The sequence below is a fragment of the Schistocerca gregaria genome, chromosome 4, assembly GCF_023897955.1.
Source record: "Schistocerca gregaria isolate iqSchGreg1 chromosome 4, iqSchGreg1.2, whole genome shotgun sequence".
Taxonomy (NCBI): domain Eukaryota; kingdom Metazoa; phylum Arthropoda; class Insecta; order Orthoptera; family Acrididae; genus Schistocerca; species Schistocerca gregaria.
In genome coordinates, this window is record NC_064923.1 from 220,858,115 (window position 1) to 220,876,332 (window position 18,218).

At 41.3% G+C, this 18,218-nt stretch overlaps 1 protein-coding gene across 2 annotated transcripts in view; it reads left to right on the top strand.

Moving 5' to 3' along the window:
* Nucleotides 1–18,218, top strand: part of LOC126267123 (protein cycle) — a 946,454-nt gene that overhangs the window by 61,685 nt on the left and 866,551 nt on the right. The window contains exon 2 of one of the 2 annotated variants that reach the window (XM_049972039.1): nt 15,232–15,342. The exons of the other annotated variant lie outside the window; for it this stretch is intronic. The gene's annotated coding sequence lies outside the window, so the exon portion shown is untranslated. The remainder of the gene's footprint in view (nt 1–15,231; nt 15,343–18,218) is intronic. 2 annotated transcript variants of the gene reach the window in all.

Below are 18,218 nucleotides of genomic sequence, written 5' to 3' on the forward strand. Positions count from 1 at the left end.
CGATCTTGTTAACGAGAAGATAAAACGAATGTCAGAAAAGCACAATCTGTTACGAATATTTTTATCCACGCATTGAAAATAGGACATTCAACTGTTAAGTCTACTTAGCAGTATATTTTAATAAAAGTGAAGACGATGAAAAAATAGACTATTAGGAATAATGGACATCGTTCAGTGGAAGATATTATTGTATCCATGAAAAAAATCAGGACAGAGATTTTATCTTTCAAAGCATGTGTAACATACAACAAAATAAAGTGCAGTAGAAGCAAGAGTCTCTGTTTCACACAACGTCAAATTGGGTGTCTCTTCAAAACATGTTAGGTGAAGCTGACACCCAAACCTCCAGATATCAGACAGTCAGTTCGGTACCAAACATTGCATATAGACAAAAAAGTATCAACCATAAGCCCCTCCCCCAGACACACACACAGTTTGTGCTACTATGTGTTGTCGTCCAAGAGACGTGTAAACGTTAAGTAATAAGTAACACCTGACAAACGGAGCACAGGAAAACCATGGTTGTGAGGGACTGTTGTGTAGAGCTCCAGTGGCGAAGTTTTTAGAGCGTGAGTTCATCATATCAAGGGTACCTAGTTCCAGCCCGGCGCATGCCAGTTTTTTGTGTTGTAGTGCTTCTGAAACTGTTATATGAGACATGTTTTTGAATGTGAAGGGACTGTTTGGAGTTTATAACAATGTTCCATTGGCAGTGCGCTGCCGCTTCGTTTATTTGAGAGTAACAAACATATGGACAACATCTGTACTTTCAAAGAGTAAACATAAACAATCGGAAAAGAAGAATAAAGAAACAGTTGTATCATACGTTCGGAAGTATTAATTGTAACAACAATAATAATAATAATGACATAATAATAATAATAATAATAAACCCCGTGGAGGCTCGGGAAAATAATAGGCCTCCGGTATGTTCTGCCAGTCGTAAAAGGCGACGAAAAGAACAAACCACTAATAGAGCTAACCCCCCTTTTAGTGTGATTAGTGGGTTCAGGACAGAACTAATGAAGCCTCGGACACGCGCTGACACGGTCGGGGACAACGCTTGAACCCTATGCCCGTCCACAATGGTAACGACACTGCTAGCCACACGGAAAATGATTTAAATCCAACCCCAGTCAGAATTAGAAAACATCAAACAACAAGTACAACAAATACTGGAACAAAATAATGTGCAATAAGAAGAAGAAGAAATTGCAGTAATGGAGTCAAACATCCCAGAGCAAACGAACAAAGAACAACACGCATCAATTAAACAATCAGAGGAAAACGAAATCTTAAGACAGCCACCAGAACAAGCACAAATAGAACACGAAGTGACACACATGTTAGATATAGAAGAAAAATTTCAGCTGACATATATAGAATACAAAGACACAAATACAGACATTACACCATTCTTGCATTGACCGCCAAATAACCCACAAGTCGAAACAACAATAACAACTATCAACACAATCATACACAACAAAATAAACGAAAATACAACTATGGAAGAGTTACAACTACTGGTTTATATAGGAGCACTCACTACACTAAATATACACACTAGGCAGAGATCAAACCAACCAACACACAGAAGAAACCCACAAAACCAGCATGGCAACACAGGCTACAGGTCAGAATAGAAAAACTGAGAAAAGACATCTGACAGCCAACACAATTTATAAGAAATGAAATATCAGACAAAAAACGGAAAAGGTTAGGTAAAATCTCACAACAAGAAGCGATAGAGCAATTAGATGAAAAGAAGCAGAAATTACGAGCATTGGCCAAACGAATTAGAAGATACAAAAAAAGTGAAAATAGAAGGAAACAAAACCAAACATTCAACACAAACCAAAAGAAATTTTATCAGACAATAGATAACACACACATTAAAATAGACAATCCACCAAACATAACAGACATGGAACACTTCTGGTGCAACATATGGTCAAACCCAGTACAACATGACAGACATGCACGGTGGACACAGCAGAAACAGACACATACAAGATGATACCACAAATGCCTGAAGTGATAATTTTGCAACATGAAGTCACCCGAGCAATTAATTCTACGCACAATTGGAAAGCCCCTGGAAAAGATAAAATAGCAAATTTCTGGCTAAAGAAGTTCACCTCAACACATTAACATCTAACTAAAGTATTCAACAGTTACATTGCAGACCCATACACGGTCCCTGATATACAAGGAATAACTTATCTGAAACCTAAAGATCAAGCAGACACAGAAAACCCAGCAAAATATCGCCCCATAACATGCCTACCAACAATATACAAAATATTAACTTCAGTCATTACACAGAAATTAATGACACATGCAATAAAGAACAAAATTATAAATGAAGAACAAAAATGCTGCTGCAAAGGAGCACTAGGATGTAAAGAGCAACTGATAATATGATGCAGAGGTGACATATCAAGCTAAAACTAAACAAAGGTCGCTATACTACGCATTCATTGATTACCAAAAAGCTTTTGGTAGTGTACCCCACTCATGCGTACTACAAATATTGGAAATATACAAATAAGATCATAAATTGATACAGTTCCTAAACATAGTAATGAAAAATTGGAAAACCACACTTAATATCCAAACAAATTCAAATAATACCACATCACAACCAATACAGATTAAGCGTGGAATATACCAAGGAGACTCATTAAGTCCTTTCTGGTTCTGCCTTGCTCTGAACCCACTATCCAACATGCCAAATAATAGAAATTATCGATATAATATTATTGGAACATTTGCTATACATGGATTCATGATTGCAATACAGGATCAAACAATAAACACCTGATATTACAGCAAGCATATTATTAAAGATCCCAATACCACAACAGATAAATTCAGACTTTGCAAACGTGGAATGGAAACAGTAGATCACATCACAAGCGGATGTACAACACTACCAAATACAGATTACACCAGAAGACATGACAATGTAGCAAAAATAATACATCAACAACCTGCCATACAACATAAACTAAAAAACAACACGTTTCTACATACAAGTATGCACCACAAAATGTACTGGAGAATGATGAATACAAATTATACTGGAACAGAACCATTATAACAGAGAAACCAACACCACATAACAAACCTGACAACATACTCACCAATAAAAAGAAGAAATTAACACAACCAATCGAAATATCCATACCCAATACAACAAATATACAGAAGAAAACAAGAGAAAAAATTGAAAAATACATCCAACTGGCTGAGGAAGTCAAAGACATGTGGCATCAGGATAAAGTTGGCATTATACCAATTATACTATCAACTACAGGAGTCATACCACACAATATCCACCAGTACATCAACGCAATACAGCTACATCCAAACGTACCGTATATATACAACTACAGAAATCTGTAATTATTGATACATGTTCAATTACCCGAAAGTTCGTAAATGCAATGTAACATATACAGTACAGTTAAAAGGAAGTCACGCTTGATCAAGGTCCGCGTCACTTTCCATTTTAAACCAGACATAACGTCTGAGAAAGGAAAGTAATAAAAATAACAATAATAATTACTATTAATATTTTCGTACGTGTGATGCGGTTGTTTCTATATTCCCCTGTTCCGACTGTTTTATTTATTCTGTGAAGCTATAGATGTTCTCTGTATGTTTACTGCTTTCAAATAAACGAAGTGAAAGTGGATTCCCAGTAGAAAATTGCTATAAACTCCGAACAATCCTTTTACATTTCAGGAGCATGTCTGCAGCTATGGGGCCGGGAGGGTGTTAACATTTTAGAAGGCAAATGGCGCCTTGTGAATAGCTATGGAAAAGTTCCAGTTCCGACTTTGTTAAAAACCTGCGTAATTCGAACTTGCAAATCATTTTCTTGAAAGAAATCTGATAACACTACATCCTTTCCTTTCCCTGAGAGGTAGGGGGGGGGGGGGAGCTGTGGGCGCCCTTAATTTGATAAGACAGATATATCTGCTACATGTTGCTTAATGCTGTAGAAATCGCCGAAACACCCAGTCAACCATGTACTTGTTAAAGTAAATATTAAATAAAATTAAAAACGGATCAAAAATGTTTACACAGTTTGGAGCAATGAATGTCCTAAACTGTGACAAAATGTGCCTTGTAAGTTAAAAGTCATTCAGTGATGTGATATCCACGTGTAAATATATATACAAACAAGCAACTGTACAGTGCACGATGGAGGGTACATCGTACCGATATTATCGATTTTTTTCGCATTCCATTTCCGTACCGAGCGAGAGACAAATGACTGTCTACGTGCCTCTGTACGTGCCATAATCTCCTATCTTATTCTCATGATTCATACACGAGGTATAAGATGGGAGTAGCGCAAATGTCGCACAGTCTTTTTCGGATCCAGGTTCTCTAAATTTTTCGTGCAAGTGTTCGCTACTGTTATTACACGATAATGTTCTCGTAGCCATAGCTAGTTTTTAAAGTAGAATCAGCCGCATACTATCATTTTGAAGTGATAATGACATGCGATTTGTTGCAGACGAACAATGTGGTAATTGACGGAGCAGTCGCTCACGCTGTATTTATAACGTGCGTCGTGGGAGAGGAATTTTAAAGTGTAGAAACAAGTTCACTTCCTGTATTTTTTTAAGAGACACGCTAGATGTTCTCTGAGGCTATAGATAATGCGATGAGAAATAGCTAAGTAGGCAGTTCAGGTGGAGAGACATTGACATCCCTTGGAAAGGGCAATCACAGAAGCTGGAAAGGAATTAAATAAATGGAAAGTGCAGGGAAGGTAAGGCGAAATGGCTGCTTCAAAAATGTGAAGAAATCGAGAAAGAAATTACTGTCGGAAGGACTGGCGCACCACATAGAAAAGTCAAAACAACTTTCGGTGAAATTAAGAGCAAGGGAAGTAACATTAAGAATGAAAAGGGAATTCCACTGGTAAAAGCAGAGGAGAGAGAGCATAGGTGGAAAGAGTGCATTGAGGTCGTCTATGGGCGGGAAGAATTGTCCGATGTCGCGATAGAAGAAGAAACAGGAGTCGATGTAGAAGAGATAGAGGATCCAAAATTAAAATCAGAATTTAAAAGAGGTTTGGAAGACGTAAGAGCGAAAAAGACAGAAGAGCAGATAACATTCCATCAGTATTTATAAAATCATTGGTGGAAGTGGCAATAGAACGAATGTTCACGTTGGTATGTAGACTGTATGAGTTTGGCGATATACTATTTCACTTTCGGAAAAAAACATCACCAGCACAATTCTGCAGATAGCAAGAGCTGATAAGTGAGAGAATTATCGCACAGTCAGCTTAACAGCACGTGCATCTAAGTTGCTGATAAGAATAACATACAGAAGAATGAGAAAGAAAGTTGAAGATATGTTAGACGATAGTCAGTTTGGCTTTAGGAAAGATGAAGGCACCAGAGAGGCAGATATGACTTTGCTGTTGATAATGGAAGTAAGACTGCAGAAAAATCATGAGACGATCACAGTATTTGTCGACCTGGAAAAAGCGTTCGACAATGCCAAATGGTGCAAAATGTTCGAAATTTTGAGAAAAATAAGGGTAAGGTGTAGGGAAAAACGAGTAATGTACAGCAGCCTGTGAAAGAACCAAGAGGGAATAAGAAGAGTGGAAGATCGAGAACGAAGTGCTCGGATTAAAAAGGGTGTAAGGCAGGGAGGTACTCTTTCGCCTCCTACTGATCAATCTAAAAGTCGAAGATGCAATCACGGAATGAAAAGAAAGATTCGAGAGTGGGATTAAAAAATTCAAAGTAAATGTAAATGTCGTGTGACTAGGGTCTCCCGTCGGGTAGACCGTTCGCCGGGTGCCGTCTTTCGATTTGACGCCACTTCGGCGACTTGCGCGTCGATCGGGATGAAATGATGATGATTAGGACAACACAATACCCAGTCTCTGAGCAGAGAAAGTCTCCGACCCAGCTGGAAATCGAAACCGGGCCCTTAGGATTGACATTCTGTCGCGCTGGCCACATTTTTTTAAAAAAAAATTTTGTTCGTTGTTGATTGTTGCGTTTAGCCGTCGCGGACGCCACATGACATCCGTTCAAGTTCGTTTGTTGATCCACTCAGGTTTTTTTGTTATTTTTTTATTACAGAGGCCAACCGGCTCTCTGACCGAACACGCTGAGCTACCGTGCGGACTACCACTCAGCTTCCGGGGGCGGACAAATTCAAAGTCAGAGGATATCAGTGATAAGATTCGCTGGGGACATTGCTGTCCTCAGTGAAAGGAAAGAAGAATTATAGGCTCTGCTGAATGGAATGAACAGTCTAATGAGTGCATAATATGGGAGAGTAAATCAAAGAAAGACGAAAGTAATGAGAAGTAGCAGAAATGAGAACATCGTGAAACTTACCATCAAACAGTATATAAACTTTAGTAATTCTGCTACCTAGACAGCAAAATAACCCATGACGGACGGAGCAAAGAGGGCGAAAAAGAAAGACTAGTACTGGAAAGAAGGGCATTACTGGCCAAGAGAATTCAACCAATATCAAAGATAGGCCTTAATTTGAGAAAGAAATTTCTGAGAATGTATGTTTGGAGCACACCACAGTGTGACAGTGAAACGTGGACTTTCGGAAAACCCGAACGGAAAAGACTCGGAGCATTTGTGATGTGCTACAGAAGAATGTTGAAATAAAGTGGACTGATAAGATACTCAATGAAGTATTACTCTGCAGAATCTGCGAAGAGAGGAATATATGGAAAATATTGACAAGAAGAATGAACAGGACGGTAGGCCATCACGGAATAACTTCCATGGTCCTAGAGAGAGCTGTAGAAGGTGAAAACTGTAGAGGAAGACAGAGATTCGAATACATCCAGCAAATAATTGAGCGTGCAGTTTGAAAGTCAAGTGGCACAGGAAAGGAATTCGATTTCGTGGAGGGCCGCATAAAATGAGTCAGAAGACTGATGACTCAAAAAAATTGTGTTTTACCTCATTCGGTAACCTTTCCGACACTCTTCGTGAAACATGCTCCTCCCCCCCCCCCCCCTCTCGATTTTGATTCACTTTTGGGCGCTGCGGTACCGCTGTAGGACACCAGGTAGTACTCCAGGCGAATATCGTCGTCTTTCTTTGCGGACCCACGTTTGATTCACATCATCATCGTCAGACTGAGACTGTGTTTATTATCGGAAGACCTTGATGCCGAAGCGACGTTGGACGGCCGCTGTTGCCGAGCCGTTCTAGGCGCTTCAGTCTGGAACCGCGCGAACGCTACGGTCGCAGGTTCGAATCCTGCCTCGCGCATGGACGTGTGTGATGTCCTTAGGTTAGTTAGGTTTAAGTACTTCTAAGTTATAGGAGACTGATGACCTAAGATGTTAAGTCCCATAGGCTCAGAACGATTTGAAGCGACTTAAGGACAGTGGACTGAGTGGTGAGACGGTGGACACATGTGACGGTCGACCAGAGAGGGGACGTGGGTGTTGCCGGAGTTGATGCACACGAGAGTCTACAGGGCGAGCCTGACGTCATTCGCTGTTTGGTTCGGATGCCGCCCACGCACTCGTGTCCGCTGCGTTTTGGAGGACTGACTCACCGGGACCAACATTCACTTCCAGCAGTGCCGTTGCACGTAGTAAACACGCCGAAGTCGCCGCCCATCTTGGCCCCGGGGATCTTTGTTTATCTAGCTGATTTGTGTATTTCTGTTTCTTTATTACTATTATCACCCATCGTGTTTTCGGAACTTAATTGACCTGAGATATAAACACATCCATTTATTCGAATTGTTATGTCTTTGTTTGTATGTTTTTCGTTAGTCATCTGATTGTAATTCTGTGGCTCAGTAGCTAATGGCCAGTCTACATATGAACATATCTCCAGTCGCTGCTACTATTTGTTTTCTGATACTTATTGACTTCACCGGTGATAGTGAATTGCTATTGTGAAAAATGCTGTGTTGCACCGCTTGTTAGCCTATTATCGTTCGTTCTGAATAAATTTCTAAGTCAATATTTTTTCTCCTAATTTTGATGAACAGGGTGAACGAGAACTGCACTGACAAGGTCTCGGAAGTCGTTCGGCGATATTTTCTGAATATTTTGATATAAGGGACCCGACTTCTAGGCTGGCTCATTACAAAATGAATGTATTTTATACCATCATTCTTCGGGATATTATTAATTGGTATACCGATATTTTGACTGAAAACCTTTCGGCCATTCTCAAGGCGAGTCGCTTGCAAGATTCCTATCGCAGGCCAAGACAACAACTCTTTTGGAATTTGTGAAGGATGATTTGCTTTTATGAAAGGCGGTGTTTACGAAATTCCTTGTACTGTGGTAAAAAGTACGTAGGATAAACGGGACGCTCTGTACAATAACGTTGCGTTGAACATCAGCTATACACTCGCGTACTGCAGCCCAACTATGCAGTGGCTGAACACTCTGTTTCCACTGGCCACTGTATTTCCACGGGAAAGTTAAGATACTGGTCACAGTCTCACCCTGCTGCGATTCAGTGGTCAAGGAAGCTGTGCAAATACAATTAGCAGACAATCTGCTCAATCCTGACGAGGATTCCTAGCTCGTCAAATCATAGAAACCCCTCATTTCAGGTCTGCGTTCTCAACGGAAATGCCGCGCTGGATTAGCCGTGACCGCATCTCGTGGTCGTGCGGTAACGTTCTCGCTTCCCACGCCCGGGTTCCCGGGTTCGATTCCCGGCGGGGTCAGGGAATTTCTCTGCCTCGTGATGGCTGGGTGTTGTGTGATGTCCTTAGGTTAGTTAGGTTTAAGTAGTTCCAAGCTCTAGGGGACTGATGACCATAGATGTTAAGTCCCATAGTGCTCAGAGCCATTTGAACCATTTGGATAAGCCAAGCGGTCTGGGGCGCTGCAGTCATGTCCTCTGCGGCTGGTCCCGGTGGAGGTTCGAGTCCTCCCTCGGGCATGGATGTGTGTCTTTGTCCTTGGGATAATTTAGGTTAAGCAGTGTGTAAGCTTAGGGATTGATAAACTTAGCAGTTAAGTCCCATAAGATTTCACACTCGACGGAAATATTGTTCTAGGTCTTCACATCCTGGCATTACATCAGATGCCGTCCACAATAATCAGCCAATATTTCGTAAGCCCTGTGGATTCGATGACTCTGCGCTTACTTTGTTGTACTCATGTTGTTGTTGTTGTGGTCTTCAGTCCTGAGACTGGTTTGATGCAGCTCTCCATGCTACTCTATCCTGTGCAAGCTTCTTCATCTCCCAGTACCTACTACAACCTACATCCTTCTGAATCTGCTTAGTGTATTCATCTCTTGGTCTCCCTCTACGATTTTTACCCCCCACGCTGCCCTCCATTACTAAACTGGTGATCCCTTGATGCCTCAGAACATGTCCTACAAACCGATCACTTCTTCTGATGAAGTTGTGCCACATACTTCTCTTCTCCCCAATCCTATTCAATACTTCCTCATTAGTTAGGTGATCTACCCATCTAATCTTCAGCATTCTTCTGTAGCACCACATTTCGAAAGCTTCTATTCTCTTCTTGTCTAAACTATTTATCGTCCATGTCTCACTTCCATACATGGCTACACTCCACACAAATACTTTCAGAAACGACTTCCTGACGTTTAAATTTATACTGAATATTAACAAATTTCTCTTCTTCAGAAATGCTGTCCTTGCCATTGCCAGTCTACATTTTATATCCTCTCTACTTCGACCGTCATCAGTTATTTTGCTCCACAAATAGCAAAACTCCTTTACTACTTTAAGTGTCTCATTTCCTAATTTAATTCCCTCTGCATCACCCGACCTAATGCGACTACATTCCATTATCCTTGTTTTGCTTTTGTTGACGTTCATCTTATATCCTCCTTTCAAGACACTGTCTATTCCGTTCAACTGCTCTTCCAAGTCCTTTGCTGTCTCTGAGAGAATTACAATGTCATCGGCGAACCTTAAAGTTTTTATTTCTTCGCCATGGATTTTAATACCTACCCGGAATTTTTCTTTTGTTTCTTTTACTTCTTGCTCAATATACAGATTGAACAACATCGGGGAGAGGCTACAACCCTGTCTCACTCCCTTCCCAACCACTGCTTCCCTTTCATGCCCCTCCACTCTTACAATTGCCATCTGGTTTCTGTACAAATCGTAAATAGCTTTTCGCTCTATGCATTTTACCCCTGCCACCTTCAGAATTTGAAAGACAGACGCTTTCTCTAAGTCTACAAATGCTAGGAACGTAGGTTTGCCTTTGCTTAATCTAGCTTCCAACATACGTCGTAGGGTCAGTATTGCCTCACGTGTTCCAACATTTCTACGGAATCCAAACTGATCTTCCCCGAGGTCGGCTTCTACTAGTTTTTCCATTCGTCTGTAAAGAATTCGCGTTAGTATTTTGCAGCCGTGACTTATTAAATTGATAACTCGGTAATTTTCACATCTGTCAACACCTGCTTTCTTTGGGATTGGAATTATTATATTCTTCTTGAAGTCTGAGGGTATTTCGCCTGTCTCATACATCTTGCTCACTGGGTGGTAGAGTTTTGTCATGACTGGCTCTCCCAAGGCTGTCAGTAGTTCTAATGGAATGTTATCTACTCCCGGAGCTTTGTTGGGACTCAGGTCTTTCAGTTCTCTGTCAAACTCTTCACGCAGTATCATATCTCCCATTTCATCTTCATCTACATCCGCTTCCATTTCCATAATATTGTCCTCCAGTATATCGCCCTTGTATAGACCCTCAATGTACTCCTTCCACCTTTCTGGTTTTCCTTCTTTGCTTAGAACTGGGTTTCCATCTGAGCTCTTGATATTCATACAAGTGGCTCTCTTTTCTCCAAAGGTCTCTTTAATTTTCCTGTAGGCAGTATCTATCTTACCCGTCATGAGATAAGCCTCTACATCCTTACATTTGTCCTCTAGCCATCCCTGCTTAGCCATTTTGCACTTCCTGTCGATCTCATTTTTGAGACGTTTGTATTCCTTTTTGCCTGATTCACTTGCTGCATTTTTGTATTCTCTACTTTCATCATTTAAATTCAGAATCTATTCTGTTGCCCAAGGATTTCTACTAGCCCTCGCCTTTTTACCTACTTGATCCTCTGCTGTTTTCACCACTTCATCCCCCAAAGCTACCCATTCTCCTTCTACTGTATTTCTTTCGCCCATTCTTGTCAATTGTTCCCTTATGCTCTCCGTGAAACTCTGTACAACCTCTGGTTTAGTCAGTTTATCCAGGTGCCATCTCCTTAAATTCCCACCTTTTTGCAGTTTCTTCAGTTTTAAACCACAGTTCATAACCAATAGATTGTGGTCAGAGGCGACATCTGCCCCTGGGAATGTCTTACAATTTAAAACCCGGTTCCTAAATCTCTGTCTTACCATTATATAATCTATCTGAAACCTGTCAGTATCTCCAGGCTTCTTCGATGTATACAATCTTCTTTTATGATTCTTGAACCAAGTGTTAGCTATGATTAGGTTGTGCTCTGTGCAAAGTTCTACCAGACGGCTTCCTCTTTCGTTTCTTAGACCCAATCTATATTCATCTACTATGTTTCCTTCTCTCCATTTTCCTACTGACGAATTCCAGTCACGCATGACTATTAAATTCTCATCTCCCTTCACTATCTGAATAATTTCTTTTATTTCATCATACATTTCTTCAATTTCTTCGTCATTTGCAGAGCTAGTTGGCATATAAACTTGTACTACTGTGGTAAGCGTGGGCTTCGTATCTATCTCGGCCACAATAATGCGTTCGCTATGCTGTTTGTAGTAGCTTACCCGCATTCCTATTTTCCTATTCATTATTAAACGTACTCGTGCAGTACCCCTATTTGATTTTGTGTTTATAACCCTGTAGTCACCCGACCAGAAGTCTTGTTCCTCCTGCCACCGAACTTCACTAATTCCCACTATATCTACTTTAACCTATCCATTTCCCTTTTTAAATTTTCTAACCTACCTGCCCGATTAAGGGATCTGACATTCCACGCTCCGATCCGTAGAACGCCAGTTTTCTTAGGTTCCTGCCTTGCCGCACACCCGGTAATAACCATATTCGGAAATAAAGAGCCAAATATTTGTGAGAAGGGAGAATATGAATTTTATTGCTCTTAGTTTCAGTTGCAGCAATTTAAGCTACCCTCTTAGGTTTATGCCTAACCACAAACTCGGAAATCGCCACATATTTGGAAATAAACAGCGAAATATTTGTAACAAGGAAGAATATGAATGTTATTGCTCCTCATTTCATTCGCAGCAATTAAAGCTGTCCTCTTAGGTTCCTTTCTAACTACAGACTCGGAAATCACAAAATATTTATTTAAAGTTAATAACGTCGAATATTGCAGAACATACTTGTATTACACTCATGAACAAGCTCTAGAATATGTCAACAACGCTAAGAAGAAAAAAAAAAAAAACATTGCATGCGTCGGGATGCGAACTTGCATCTTTGTACCCCACGAACCATAACATTAACCGTTATTGTAGCATTCCGTTATGTGTTAGTAGTCTCCTGGATTGATTATCGTAGTATATCTTGAAGGCTTTTATCGTTGAGTCATTATTAACTGACATATTTGTGATAAATTTTCAGTGCGTCGTTACCTTGAGACTGCATACTGCAAGTTATAATATGAACTTGTTTCACGCTTAATTTGTAAATTATTGACAATAACATTTCTTTCCTGAGAGAGCTCTCTTATAAGAAAGCATTATCTGTCAATAAATCCTTATGTGACGTTTAATTATAACAATAATTATAATAAACTATAGCAAGAACAGGTTTTTGTAAATCACGGATAGCCGTGCACCAAGTCTTGCGAGAGGCTCGTATCGAACTCCAACGAAAGTCGATAGCACTTCCAGCGGTTGGAGATACTGCGTGTGACGTCAAAATGACGTCTTGTGAAAAGAGTGTAACCCAACCTTTTATCTTTGACTGACGCTCTTATTACCAGCAGTATTATCTCTGACGCATGCGCGTTTACTCCACAGTGTAAAGTCTGTTAAAAATCTTGCAAGCGACTCACCTTGAGACAGGCAGATGGGTTATCAACCAAATTGTCGGCACACGACTTGCTGATATCCCGTCATACCCGAAAAGTGATCGAATAATTGCACTTCGATTTCATTCCTCCATTTATCTTTGTCCCTGTGCTATAACGACAATATCTGCATAGCAGTGTAAAGGAAAGCGTTATTGCGCCGTTCTTCCATTCCATTCCACTGAATCCATAATTGAGCTGCATATCGACCAGTGAAAATATACATAAACTTATTATCACCATTAACATACAACTAAGACTGGTGGAAAAACAAACCGAAGGCAGAACAGAGCAGAACTGAAAGCAAGCTTGCGGGCAGCCAGATGGGCATTACTGATGTGCAGAGCAAGTACCGTTCCCAGTGAAAGTAACAGGTTTGATTCCAGACAAGACACACAGGGTGCACTGTCGACGTATACAGGGTGTAGCTCAATTCCCTTAACATAATTTGAGGATGCATTCCTTGCCCCAAAACAAGAAAAAAATCTGATAAAATGGGCTCTAAAATGCGTACATTAAGAGCTGTGAGCGTTTTATTTCACAATGTCTATACTTCCACCATCTTGTATATGGGCATATTACTATCCCATGACTTTCGTCACCTCGGTGTAATCATTTTTAATTGTGTCGCCTGCTGTAAAATATACATTATATGGGGTTTTTAATAGTGTTATCTGATTACTTTCTTATTTTCTTACCGCTGTGTAACATCTGCGTTGCTATGAATTGGTACAGGACAACGCACGCGTAGTTAAAAAGACCTATCGCCAACAATTATTTGGCAAGCATGTGACGTATGCGGCCAACACTTGTGTTTCAAGCGAAACAGATGTACCGGTACTATTTTTATTTCAGTTGACCATAAATGTTGTTGTCTCGATCGAAATATAAAAAAGCTATTAGGTAAGTCAGATAGCCGTTTTCAGCTATTGACCAGCCGTAGTTCCTAAAACAAATGGTTTCATAAAGCAGATTGTGTGAGACGTGACGAGTAAGGATGCGCCGCAAATTGTCATGTAGCCCAAAATGCGCCTAGTCCATTAACAGCGACCACAAGATTGTCTCTCCGTTCTTTCGAGATTATTGAGATAAGATTAGAAAGAGCATCGGACAAAATAATATTGTGATAAGATGATGCAGATCAAATTCTAGAGTATTATTGTAGCATGTGCAGACAACATATTTCATTAATTTCCGCCGCAAGTATGGTAGCCTCAAAACATTATCTTCATGCGGTCCGTTCCGTTCAAATAGGAATCCGGATATCTTCATTCGATCCCTTGGTCGTTCGACATCTCTCTGGTCAGAAAACTTATTACTGGCTTACATTTGGAAGAGGGTCTCGCAACAATTGACTTTTGTTCTTCTATCTTATTTGTATTCAATTTTGTTGCTTCCAATCCTATTTTCGTTTCTTATTTCATCACTTCGGATATATCGATCTGTTTTCCGTAGTAACTTCATTTTCATATTCTTGTCCTCTTTAGAGTCCAATGTTAAACACAAAACAACGATACAGACACTGCCATTATTTTACAAATTTCATTTGTTTATCCTTTCTTGTTTGGTTGGTAAGTTTTCTGTTTATAGTGCCACACATTAGTCGGGATTTATGTAATTAATTTCTTAGAAGGTCACAGAATAATCAAAGAGTCTTGAACAGTTAGATTTTTCTAACTTGTTCCATTATGCTACTGTGAATTACAATTTTGGAGTGGATTGCATATTTATCCGCAAATGCCATTCCTTTGCATTTTTAAAAATAATAAACGTCTCCAGGTTTTTAAAACTTGAGTTGCTTTCCTGCCAGTTGTAGATAAGTCTTTTTAACAGCGAATAAGACCTGATCACCACTGAAAGGATTGTGTCTGAACTGTGATGCTGACTGTTTAATATTTTATATTTATTTTTTTCAAGTGAAAAATCGAACTTAGTTATTTTACTACTCTATAAAACACCTTGTAATAAACTCTAACACGAAGTCTAAAGAAATGTTTACGCCCTGTCATACTCATGCATTGAAACTGATTTTCTTTTACGTATCTCCTGATAAAACATAAATAGCCAGCTGTTCTCAAGTAAATTATTTTCAGCAGTCTGGCGATTATTGCAACTGGCTGTCGTTTGCTTCTGGGACATGCAATACTGACCTAAGAATTCGCTGTAAATCTTTTGTCTACAGAAGCACCTCAGTGTCAGAGCTGATGTGCACAGGCAGAGGTAGCGACAACGGAGATGGGGGCATCAGGAGTAGATTTTCAGCAGAGCGTCAGGCACTGCAGTCCTCAAAACGGTCAGTTAATATTCTCATAATTACAGAAAAATATCTGGTTTAACGATAAGATTTCTCGCTGTTCAAGGGCATGCTACAGCGCAAAGGAGTGTTCGAACTGGCAATAAATATTGATTTTCTTGCCAAATGACAAAGTAGATTTTTTACTGAGGGTGCTCACACAGCCTATGCCAGTTCAAGTTCTGGGAATAAAACCATCCGCTTGTGTTCTCGCTGAAATGTGAAAGATTTGTCTGCGAGCGACAAATATGTCGCCCTGTAGCGTATCATTTCCTGGAAGCGTCTGTTTCCTGTGTTCGCAGGTCCAATCTTTCATTAATTCTTTTTAATGGTCGGTGGCCGGTATCTGCTAGGCTGACCTCAAGGGCGAGGAATTTTCCCGTGACGTTCGGTGTTTTTCGCCACCCGCTGCAGAGAAACTTCCTGGGCAGGAAGCAGCACATTACAGAAGCTCTTGAAGCGGGAGCAGGAAATACAGTCTGCTCCTGACTGTGATTGCGAAGTAGTGAATTGAGAGTTTTGGGAGTTCGCGAAAATGGAGAAGTCGACCGGTAGCCCTCATGGGGTGTAGGAGTAGTGAACCCACTGGGGTGGAGTTGGTGTTCTCGTAGTGCACTCCACAAGTCTGTAGTAGGTGACTCTTCGTGATTAACTTAGTTATTTCTTGCAATACGGAAGTTGGGAGATTTCGAAATTGCGTTCGTGTGCGCGGGTGTGGATTTCGGGGTGAACCATTCCGGTTTTCCAGACGAGTGCCGCGTTTACCGAATGTAAATACGCACATTAGGGAGAGACCTCAGCTTGTGGAGCCAAGTGGCTGTTTGGACGAGGTGTTCAGTGAACGAAGCCATCTCCATGGAAACTGAACTACAAGCGGGGGTGGGGGTGGGGGAAGTTATGGAAACACCGCAGGCGCACTGCCATGCCATTTCAGTATACGAAGACTTGGCATTGAGAACAGTTTCCAGTCGTCTCCGAATGGTTAAATACAGATTCTATGTGGTTTTCAGTGGAGTCTTATACCATTCTTGCCGCAAAATAGTGGAAAGTTCAGGTATCGATGATGGAGATGGCTAGCGATCACTCAGCTTTCTCACCGAATATAGAATACAAGGTCTGAATAATATTGAGATCTTGCGACTGTGGTGACCGAGAGAGAGGCGACAGTTGAAGCTCGTGCTCACAAAACCAGTCCTGGACGATGCGAGTTGTGTTAAAAAAATGGTTCAAATGGCTCTGCGCACTATGGGACTTGCCTTCTGAGGTCGTCAGTCCCCTAGAACTTAGAACTACTTAAAACTAACTAACTAAGGACACCACACACATCCATGCCCGAGGCAGGATTCCAACCTGCGACCGTAGCGGTCGCGCGGTTCCAGACTGAAGCGCCTAGAACCGCTCGGCCACACCGGCCGGCAGTTGTGTTAAACACAATCACCGAACCCATCCGTGTTCCACTCTTGGTGGGTCAACTCGACCAAAAGTTGGAAACAGTGTACAACGAGACTCATCCGACCAAATTACTTTCTTGCATTGGTCTAATAGTCCAGGGTTTATGGCTTCGGCACCACGTTTTCCTGTTATGGCCACTTGCATCACTGATGAGTGGTTTTGGTGTTCCCGCTCGCCCTGTAATTCCCAGCTTATGGAGCTCCCTTCACGTTGTTTTACTGCTGCCGGGGTCCGCTAGTGCGACATTCAAGTCTGCAGTGATTTTTGCGGCTGTCGTCCTCTTACTTTTCGTCACAATGCTCTTCAATGATCATCTGTCACGATCACTCAAAACATACTTTCATCTGCAGTGTGACTTAGTGGATGATGCTTTTCTGTTTTCCCTGTATGCGGTATATATGTGCGATATGGTGCGTCACAGCTATTACGCGAAACCCTGTTCTAACCATGACTGACATTTGCAACGTATTGAAGACACTCCACAGGCGCCGTTCGAGCCCAAATAAAATGGCACAAACTGCAGGCCTGGCTAGCATCTGCATTTATTCTCAAGAGACATTTCCTGCAATTTCCATTTTTTGTCCAACCCTTGTATACTCATGTTCCGTTGTCGTGAAGGTGATTGGAGGAAGCTTCTTGAAGTGAGCTGGGGGCTATGTATGAACTGTTAGCGGTGTACAATATCCAGTCCAGTGGTCGACTCTCGAAATCTTGCTGAAAATGGTCCTCTCTCCACCCCCACCCCCAGGCAAATGAATGAGCTATATCCCAGGGCATAGAGCGAATTGTTAGGACACCTGTACTAGGAGGACGTGTTGTAGAGAATGAGGTATAGCGATTCAAACCAGAACTGTTACTAAAAATCATAAGCGGCACCTGCTCTCAGTACGACGGTGAAACACGTTTCTTGCGCAAAGTACTTCTCGAAATAAGTGCGAGTATATACCGTTTGAATAATATTGTTGTTCTCTGTTGTCCGCTGCCCAATGGTTAGTGATCGCCGTCTCTAGATCGCGAGTTCCTGGGCTCGGAGATTTTCGTTGCTAGGGACTGTATATTTGTGCTGTCCTCATTATTTCATTTCACCTTCGTCGACGCACAAGTCGCCGAAGTGACATCAAGTAAAAAGACTACCATCAGGTGGCCGAACCACACCAGACGCTATCTCCCGATAAATAGTCATAGGTCATTTCAATTTTTTTTTTTAATTTGTGGCAAGGTCTTAGGGGCCAAACTGCTGAGGTCATCTGCTTAACTTACGCTGTGGACAACAGACACACCCATGCCCGAGGGAGGAATCCAGTCTCCGACGGGGGGAGCCGCACGGACCGTGACATGGCGCCCAAGACTGCGCGGCTACCCCGCTCGGCATTTCATCTTTACTTGTCTGTTGATATTAAGACTTACGTCCACCTTTCTTCAGT